Consider the following 10954-nt stretch of genomic DNA (forward strand, 5'->3'; position numbering starts at 1 on the left):
ACTAACTTGGCACATGGGTACCTAACTCTGAGGTGGTCTGAGGTGGTGATGAGATGATTGATAAGAGTGTCTCTGGTGGGTGATCGAGGCGGATGTGTGTGTGTGTGTGTGTGTGTGTGTGTGTGTGTGTGTGTGTGTGTGTGTGTGTGTGTGTGTGTGTGTGTGTGTGTGTGTGAACATGGATGCGTGTTCATATATTGTGTATATAAATATAACAGATATGGGGTCATATACGTAAATAGGGTATAATAAACTATATGATAGTGTACCCAAACACACACACACACACACACACATGTTCGGAATTACATACATACATACATACATACATACATACATACATACATACATACAGACATACAGACATACATACATACATACATACATACATAGACACACACACACACACACACACACACACACACACAATAATGGTCCATTATGAATCAATCCCATGCTTGGCTGGCACTATATTGTCGTCATAACACCTCCAACTCTCCCCCGACCTCTTCATCACCTCGCCTGCTGCGCTAAACCTTCCCCGAATAGTTTTGGTGAATCACAATAACTACAGAACTAAGGACTGAATCCCCACATGTTAGTAAGTTTAATTTCAACAGTTCGCTCCAGGGTTCACGACACAATGATAGCAGCAGAATTTGGTGTAGATGTTATACCGAGATTCTATAATCCGTATGTGTTGTGTCATCTCCAGTTATGGCCTAGGAACTAATGTAAGAGTTTTTTGTGAATATATGACTAAATGCTCAACTGGTTCTCGTTGAGTTATACAGTAGTATCTTTTAGCTTCGTGTTTTATTATTTTATTTTTATTTTTATTTTTTATGAAGTTTTATTTACTCAAATGTAGAGTAGCAAGTAAAGTTTTCTCTTCATATTATCCCTGTTGGCAATTTATACATCACGTATTTTTTCTCCCTGTCTCATAATATCTCCCTAGCTCTGTCAGGTAGCTTCGCCGCGCCTTGTCGATCTATCCACAAATCTCCAGGAAGTCTTAACAGGTCAGTAACCATCACGACCCACAAACATGGTCATCAAAATTCGTCGACCACATCACTTCCTCTCTATATATTAATCCCTAAAGCCGTATTGAAACACATTACAATTCATTATTATCCCCATTTCCATTTATATATATACAATCTCTTAATGTACCTTACGTATCACCATTACTAACTTCAATGAGTGCTACGACATTTAAGCGTTTGTTTATGTGAATCTCGAATAGGATAAGATGTATAAAGTAGCCAGGTTTAACGTTTAATGACCAGATATTAGAAGTCGATAATCGTATCTCTTAACTTAATGAGAACATGTCGGTGAGGCTGCTGGCTGGTGTGTGTCTCCTCGCGGCCTTAAGTTGATGTCTGGCGAAGTGGCAAATACTGTAGTGAGAACCTCGGGCCTGTGAACAGTTAGATGAAGATAATGAGTAAAATATAGATACACGGGAATAATACCCTCGTCCTCTATAATAGTTAAAGAAAGAAAAAAAATGGTTGATCTATTTGCTGAGAAATTATCTAGTTAAGACTGTCCAAGCAGCAGTCTTAAGTTGTTATCAGATTTCATTTCATTATAAAATTTTGTTCTATAAAGTAAGAATTGTTTATGTGTAGAGGTTAAGGAATCAGACTTATGCCCTTCCTACAAGGCTCACCCACCATGGCTCCTCAAGACACGGACAATACACCACTGTTATAAGTCATATTTTACTCTAGTTCTTTACATTCATTAGTCTGTGTTTTAGTGTCGTGGAGTAGAGTCATTGATGTACATTGGGTGTTTTAACTGCCAGGGTTATTAAACACCAATCACTAGGTTTGTTCTTCGCAATATACAATAACAACACCAACACCAACACCAACATCTACTACTACTAGAAATAATAATAATAATAATAATAATAATAATAATAATAATAATAATAATAATAATAATTTAGAATTTATATCTAAAAATTGGGTGCACGCTCTGAATCGTAAAATACAATGAACACGGTAGTGAAACAAAGGACAAAACTATAAAAGTTTTGTGTGTGTGTGTGTGTGTGTGTGTGTGTGTGTGTGTGTGTGTGTGTGTGTGTGTGTGTGTGTGTTTTAGTATTTTAATATGGCGTATCGGGAATACTACCCAGGTCTGAAGATAAGGTCGGGGGCGAGGAATATTAGGATCACATGGTGAGGTCAGGAAGAATAATGCCGCCGGGGTTATGTCTGGGGTCAAGGAAGTCCACGTGTTGGTAATCAGGGCTGGACTCAAGGGGCGGATTGGGTCCTGGGATCAGGGTTAGAGCGAAATGGGTCACACTCTCTGGAACAATGTTGGTTGTGGGTCAAGTGTTGGGTCAGGAGTGGGTGTCAGGTGCTGGGGTCAGGGGTGCTGGCCGCTGGTACCCTGGACCTCTATTATTACATTCCTCTTTGACCAAACTCACCAAAAGTGACACAGTTGCTCGAGCTGAATATTCCACCAAGAGGACGTCCACTGTGTGTTCCCAGGTAGTGAATGACGCTCCCTCAGCATGGCCTGGTGGACTTCCATTCAAGACGTATGGGAATGTGCGTAGACCAATAATGGCAACATGACATACTGGGGTACACTTTACCATACAATAACAACTGAAGAACTACTTTGTATATCTGGCCACGGTATGACTGGCTGGTGTGACCTCCAACCTGAACATACTCTTGACAGCGTCTGACGTCATCATAAGGTATGGCCTCTCACCATTAGGTTAGAGCGTCACTCCATGGCCACCCCTCTGGCCATAATGTTCCAAACTCCATCCTGGCCGTACCGTGAGCTAGGGTTAAAGCGGCACTCATGAATGGACATCTGGTCCTCGTGTCACCTTCCTGGAAGTGATTTCTCACTGTCTGGTCAACCCTTACAGAAACCAGTTTCCAGGAATCAGGCCGCACTTGGCATTTCCGGCGGCCAGGTGAGGATCTGTCATGTGTGTGCGACCCTGACCTGGCCTCCTGGTGGTCGTCCGTCCTGCTGCAACATGCACGGCGTATTAATGAAGGATGGACACACACACTGGAGCTTCAAGGCACTATTCTCTGTTACCATCATCAAGGACCTGCACGGTTCTGATAACTCCATCTTGTTCTTGTGATCGTTTAACACAACCAGTCATCGTCAAGAGCCATCGAGTGACCAACATGTAGACAATACACTTGACGATCTCAAACGGGACAAATGCCTCTACCAGAACCTGACTCTAAAGTTGTTGTATAGAGGTGAGGTCTTGAGACACAGGAACACACATAACAATTTATCATGTAAGATTTCTTTAAGTAAACACACACACACACACACACACACACACACACACACACACACACACACAATATATATAAATATATATACATGCTTCTTTGTACGAAAATACAAAATATCTGTGATGAAATTCGAGAAGTAATATCTCTGATGCGTCTCTCTGGAAACTCTCCCCGTGATATAATTAACAGCCTCAAAACCCGGCAGTTACAGTGGAGTGCGTTCCTCCCCCATGACAAAAGACAGTAAATGCACCAGGAGACATTTTCCCGGAGTCTGGAGGCTGGCTCAGTGGGTCCGTACACCCAGGTGAGAGCTGTGAGGGATTCTGTCTCATCATACTCACCCAGATCAGTAAAATGAGGAACCACGCACCTAACTCCTGGGCTTCATACTATGGCGACATAACTTACAGAAATAAGACTTAATTTTTAGTATGAAGAAAATGTTAAGAAGGAAAGAAAAATATAATAAAAACATTACTGAGCATTTAAGAGTAGTAATTAAAAGTGAGACAATAAAAATGTCACCAAGTCATTTACGACAACAGTTAAAGGTAATGAAAATGGAATTTGATTTTACTTCTAAGCATCTCTAATAATAAAAATAAATCTAAGTCTGATGTTTTCAAGAAATACAGAATGAAACTAAGACAAAGTGTTTACGAAATAAGGACAATATATAGTTTATACTCATTTAAGGTGTAAAGAAAGAAAATTGTCTTGACGAATTTAAGAAAGAAGTTATTTTCTCTAAACCTTTAAAAAAAAAGTCATTGGATCACCTGAAGAATCTCCACCCAGCTTATTTCACCTAAAGATTAACCACCCTAACGTTCACCCAACCGAACCTAACTTAACCTATCTAAACCTAATCTAGAAGCATCCCCCAAATAGAACGTTAGGGTGGTTAATCTTCAGGTGAAATAAGCTGGGGTGGAGAGCCTTCAGGTGATCCAAATCATGAGAACGAGATATCTCTAAACTCTTACGAAATTATGAAAATCGAATAAAATCGTATTGTTGGGAAGGAAAAAGGGAAAACATCTTACGCTATGAAGGAATGATAGAGATTGATCATTATTGTGATGTTGATGTATTGCCTCATATAAGATGGCTCCCTCCCCTCCTATTCTCACCCCTCCCACCTCCCACAATCTTTTTGGTGTGTGTGTAGAGAAGAGAGGGGTGGAGGAAGATTAGAGGTGGGAGGAGGAAGTTATAGTTCGGAAATTGGAGAAACTTAGGAGGAGGTAATAGAGGGCGGGCTGACCTCCCTGCTGTAGGTTAGCTAAGCAATAATGTGTTAGGGTTGTGTCATGGGTTAGTTATTGTCTGTCGGTACAGGCACTAGACATCCTACCCTGTCCCATATATGGGTGTTTTGAGGGCCTTATTTCATATTCCGCCGACCCTACTGGCGGATGCTGGTCTAGGGAGGTTGTCTATTGCCTGGCCGTATAGATAGGGGGTGGTAATGGACCTTTTGAGATTTGGTAACTTCTGGGGAACCATGTATGGTTGTTATCGTTGTCTGATGGGAGTCTTTGAAGGAGTTCTTGCTCTGATCGTTCTATCTTTTGCCAGACTCTGCTGGCCAGGGTGTGCAGCTGCTGGTTGATGAGTTTTATTCTCAGGTCTCTATGCATCTCAGCTGTGGTTCCGGTGACGAATCTTGGGGCTTTATTTTGGACCACCTTTAATTTTAATATTTGAGTGGTTCTTCATTCCCTTCTTATCCAACCTTTCCCCCTCCCCTCTTCCCGAATTCTTTCCCTCTACTCTTATCCACCCATTCCCTCCCCTCCTCTTCACTATTATCCGCCTCTTCCCCCTTTCTTCTCCTTCCCCTCCCATATCCTCTTCCTCAACCCTTTCTCGCCACACTTCCCTCCCGTAACTCTTCCCTCTTTTCCACTCATTCCTTTTCCTTCCTCCCCACCTCTCCTCTTTCTCCTACCCTCCACTCTACTCACCCACTCCTCCTCTTCCTCGCTTCCCACCCCCTCTCCCGCCCTCACACTGATATACATGAGGTGCAAATTGCAGTCGACCTGACAAGGCAGACAAAGACGCGAGGTCGGGAAAGATAAAAGGAAACACGTGGCGGGAGATGCTGAGGAATTCCAACCCCTGAATATCTGTGTGTGAGAATAACAGATCGAGAGGGGGAGAGAGAAGGCTTGTGAGGGAGGCAGAGGTGGAGGAAGAGGGATTAATACAAGGAGGTTTTGGGATGGAAGAAAGAAAGAAAGAAAGAATGAAAGAAAGAAAGAGAGAGAGAGAAGACATAGGAGGACAAGGGAAATCAAATAGATTTCAAGTAGTGGAAGAAAAACTTTATCTCGAACTATACGAATGAAAATAAATCTTTCTCAGTAGGTTATGAGATGTAGGAGAAGGAAGGAAGGAAGGAAGGAAGGAAGAAAGGAAGAACAGAGGAAATTAATGACCCTTGGAAATTCATTCAAGCATGAGTCGAGAAAAAATATATATTGGTTTCTATATTTTCAAAATTATTATAGAACGTTCTGATAAGATTTTGTTCCTAATATTTTGTTCTTTTACAGCTTACGAATGTCTCTCCCAGAACATATTTTTATAACTTTTAACACAAACACAATTTACGCCACACATCTCCAGTACACTTCAAGTACACAGAACTTTTATTCTTTCTTTGTTTCGAGACATCTAAAGGAATACACACACACACACACACACACACACACACACACACACAATGTACCCTTTCTTGGTCCGCACCTTCTCACTCTCACACACACAAGACACAAATCATTTTCCTTCTCCTCCTCCCTCTTTTCTTCTTCTTCCTCCTGTTCCTCCTCCTCCTCCTCCTCCCATTTCTCCTCCCTTCCTCCCCATTGGACACTAAACTACAATACTAAGGACACGGCTGTCATTATAAATTCGGCAACGTCACTTATCACGTACAACTTGTCTCATTATCATACGGACGCCGAGGGGTGCCACGAGATGCCCAGCGAAGTGCCACGGGTGCCATTCTCCTCCTCGCTGAAAGCCTTTAAGTTACAGTGACGCCACACGCAGAATGACAAGTAGGCGACGCTGAAGACCAGGTTTGTTTAGTTCCGTGTTATGTGGCTGATATAGTCCTGCTGGTGGTGAAGTATGTTGTTTTGTATGTCCCGTGTGTGTGTGTGTGTGTGTGTGTGTGTGACGTACTCTATCTCTCTCTCTCTCTCTCCCTCCCTCTCTTCCCACTCACTATCTCTGGCCTCTGCATAACACTTGTCCCCACTCATGTAAACGCCATGAAGACAGTTGCACCTGAGGGCATTGATAAAACATGCGAAGCCACCCCCTCCCCTACTCACGCCACCTCCTGCCCCCCTCCCCACTCTCCTCCACCTCCTGCCTCCCTCCCCACTCACTCCACCTCCTGCCTCCACCTCCCCAATTCCGCCACCTCCTGCCCCCCTCCCCCTGCGCCACCTCCTGCCTCCCTCCCCCACTCCCTCCACCTCCTGCCCCCCCCTCCCCCACTCACGCCACCTCCTGCCCCCTCCCCACTCCTCCACCTCCTGCCTCCCTCCCCAACTCCATACCTCCTGCCTCCCCCACTCCACGCCACCTCCTGCCCCCCCTCCCCACTCACTCCACCTCCTGCCTCCCTCCCCACTCAACCTACACCTCCTGCCCCTATCCCTTCTCTTCTTCCCAAGCCCCCTCTCCCCCCTCCTTTCCTACCTCCCTCCCCTTCCCCACCAAGACCCACGTCACGCACATATTACTGGAGACGTGCGTCAGGGGGTGGAGAGAGGTTGAGGTTGGGGGAGCTAGGTGTAGGAGAGGATGAGAGGTAGAGAGGGGATGGATGGGGTAAAGGAAAATGGGAAGTAAGGGAGAGAGGATTGGATGTGGCAAGGAAAGGGTGGAAGGTAGGGAGGCAAGGAGAGAGAGAGAGAGAAGAGTGGAAAACCAATAAATTAGGTGATATACAAAACAAGGATTGAAGAAATAGGTGATAAAGATAGGAAGAGACAAAAGGAAATGAATATATAATAATGCCAAATTCCAAAAGGCTCTTCCGACGATTTTTCCCGTAACTGGAGACGTAAGATCTCCCCTCACGGACTAACTTACATAAACGACACACGTTACACACCACAATCATACACATTCACTGAGCACCAGTTAGGGTAAAATAAATAATATGTATAATCTTTGTGAATACGAACCGAGAACTGACGTAAGGTGATGGAGACAGGTAAGGTGAGATCAGGTGAGGTGAGGTGAGGTGAGGTGAGGTGGTGGGGACAGGTAGAAGTGAGTGGGGAATGGCCGGGTATTCTAGTTGGTCATGAGTTATGTAGGAGACGCTGTTGTGGAGGTAACAGAGCCACCAGGTGTAACACAGGTGAGTATGGAAGGTACCAGGAGTAACACAGGTGAGTATGGAAGGTGTCAGGTGTAACACAGGTGAGTATGGAAGGTATCAGGTGTAACACAGGTGGGTATGGGAGGTGTCTGTCAGGTGTAACACAGGTGAGTATGGAAGGTATCAGGTGTAACACAGCTGAGTATGGAAGGTGTCAGGTGTAACACAGGTGAGTATGGAAGGTGTCAGGTGTAACACAGGTGAGTATGGAAGGTATCAGGTGTAACACAGGTGAGTATGGAAGGTATCAGGTGTAACACAGGTGGGTATGGAAGGTGTCAGGTGTTACTGCAGACGACAGGTGTTGAACAGGGAGTTATGCAGGTTGCTACCCACCTTTCATCGCCATCATTCATAAAAAAATATATATATTCCCATCAACACGAATCTTTCATCTCCTCCATTCACGATAACATTCTTTTTCCCATCTTCCAGTACCTCCTAGTTTTCTTTTATAGTCTCTCTCTCTCTCTCTCTCTCTCTCTCTCTCTCTCTCTCTCTCTCTCTCTCTCTCTCTATTTACGCCTTAATAAATCAGGTATACAGACCCTACCAACACCTGCCATCCTGATCACTGAATTAGGCTTCACTATTAAACCCCCAATACTTTACACATTATTATTTACTCAGAAAACAAACTTTCCACTTAAGAATGTAAATATTTTTCACATTTTGATTTATTTTGTTTAGTAATAAATATAAGTATTGTCTTTCTCTAATTAAAGATTTTTATTATTTTTTATTTTAGTGTAAAATTTAATGTATTTGAGTTTTTCGTTGTGATTAATATAGTTTCCGCTATCTTAATTGATATAGGTGAACAGTCTGTTTATAATAGAATTAATTGATGTGTTTTGTTAGCCTATTTATATATAAACCAGTAAGTACTATTTATATATATTTTTCATTTTTTTGTTCCATTATAAATAGAAAAACGCAAAAGGTCTCCATAATTATATTCCTCCTCAGCTGTTTATAATCTTCACCTAAAATAAACACGCCCTGTTCCCTCCCTCCCTCCCTTTATATCCTGCAATAACATTCAAGTAGAAAATGAGAACCATGTCAGGGCGAGCGATCTCATATTTTCCCCCGTTGGTCAGAAATTCTCATTCGGGTCACGTATTTACTTAGACCTAGTGGGGAGATCGTCGGGTAGCACTATATGGCCCCGAAGACGTGTGAACCTAGGAGAATTAGATGCCAGCAACACGCCAGCTTCCAATTACTCCCAGATATGGCCTGAGGTACAGCTGTTCCTTGGAGAAAATATATATGTGAAGAAAATACGAAAAATCACCCCCACACGACTATTATATATATTTTTTTTTGTCAGAGATGATGGTGCTGTGTGTGTGTGTGTGTGTGTGTGTGTGTGTGTGTGTGTGTGTGTGTGTGTGTGTGTGTGTGTGTGTGTGTTGTCTTGATATATGTGACAGACAATTATTATTATTATTTTTATTATTATTAGTATTATTATTATTATTATTATTATTATTGTTATTTTATTATTGTTATTTTATTATTATTATTATTATTATTATTATTATTATTATTATTATTATTATTATTGTTATTTTATTATTGTTATTTTATTATTATTATTATTATTATTATTATTATTATTATTATTATTATTATTATAACTAGCAATAACCACATTAATAGCACCGGTATCAGTAACATAAATAGTAGAAATATCAGTACAGGTTTGTTAATCATCATCATTATCGTCATCGTTATCATATCATTATCATCACACTACACATTATCACCTTTAATCTGCCCTCTCAGCGTGGGAGCCCTCGGCCTACTCCTATAATAAACCCGTGTGAGCGTGTGTTATACTGCCCCACCTCCTCCTCCAGGTGCATACTGATGGGTCTACTGACGGGGGAGGAGGAGGAGGGGATGGGGCGGGAGGTAAGGTTAGGTTAAGGGGAAGGGAGAGGGGATGGGGAAAGGGTGAGAGAAGAGAAGGGAGGAGAGGAGAGTAGAAGGGAGGAGAGGAGTGGGAGAGAGAGGGGAGGAAGTGGGAGAGAAGTTAGGTTGAGGGGAAGGGAGAGGGAGAGGGATGGGAAGGAGGAGAGGATAGGGAGAGGCTAGACAAACACACACACATACACACACACACATTCTCTCTCTCTCTCATACTGATGTCAAAAACAACAGTAAAAAAAAATCAGAAAAGTAGACTCAGATCTCTTCACCAGATAGAAGCAAAGGAAAAAAAACACTGACAAAAATACGACCGAGAAACATCAACAAAGGATGATAGTAAAACATTCACCCACACGTAGAGAAAAAGTGTGACCAAGACTCGTTTAGGCAAAGAGACGTTGTCAATTCACTCCTCAGACGACGGAGAAAGAGGAGGAAAGAAGTAAATATTTCAGCCACATAAAACAAGACGCGATTCATAGATAAACAAACAGATATTCACTGGTGGAGTTAGAGGATAAAGATAAAGACTTAAGCCACAGACGATGAAGGACGATTCACAGACACAGACAAACATTGATGAGTTCAAGGGAGATAAATTATCATTCAGAAGCAAGAAACTGACTCACACACACACACACACACACACACACACACACACACACACACACACACACACACACGTCGCCTTCGTGATTTCACTAAAGCGTTCGACCTAGTCGACCACAATATAATCATAAACAAAGCTATTGACCTCGGGCTTCGGAGAAGTCTCATACCATGGCTTACAGACTTCCTCAGTGACCGACGCCAAGCTGTACGCTTCCGAGGGGCTGTCTCCACCTTTCAGTCACTCACCTGTGGCGTCCCCCAAGGCACCAAGATGGGACCACTCTGCTTCCTTATGCTCATCAATGATGCCCTAAGAGAAGCCCCTGCTCGCTGGAAATATGTCGACGACTCCACCATTGGGATCAGCGTCAACAATTCCGCTCCCAACTATACCGCCCTTCAGGATTTATTGAACAGTCTCCAAAACTGGGCCACCAACAACCATGTCACCATCAACCATACCAAGACCATGGTTATGCACATCAACCTCTCCTCCGACATTGTCCCACCTCCTTCCATTACTCTAGGTCCGAACACACTCCAGGTTGTAGATTCCACGAAGCTCCTCGGCGTCACCATAGACAACAAACTAAATTGGAAACCACACGTCAGTGAAGTTGTCAAATCCTCCAGTTTCCGTCTCCACCTCCTCCGCCGACTCAAGTCCCTC

The sequence above is a fragment of the Homarus americanus genome, unplaced genomic scaffold, assembly GCF_018991925.1.
Source record: "Homarus americanus isolate GMGI-L3 unplaced genomic scaffold, GMGI_Hamer_2.0 scaffold1024, whole genome shotgun sequence".
Classification (NCBI taxonomy): domain Eukaryota; kingdom Metazoa; phylum Arthropoda; class Malacostraca; order Decapoda; family Nephropidae; genus Homarus; species Homarus americanus.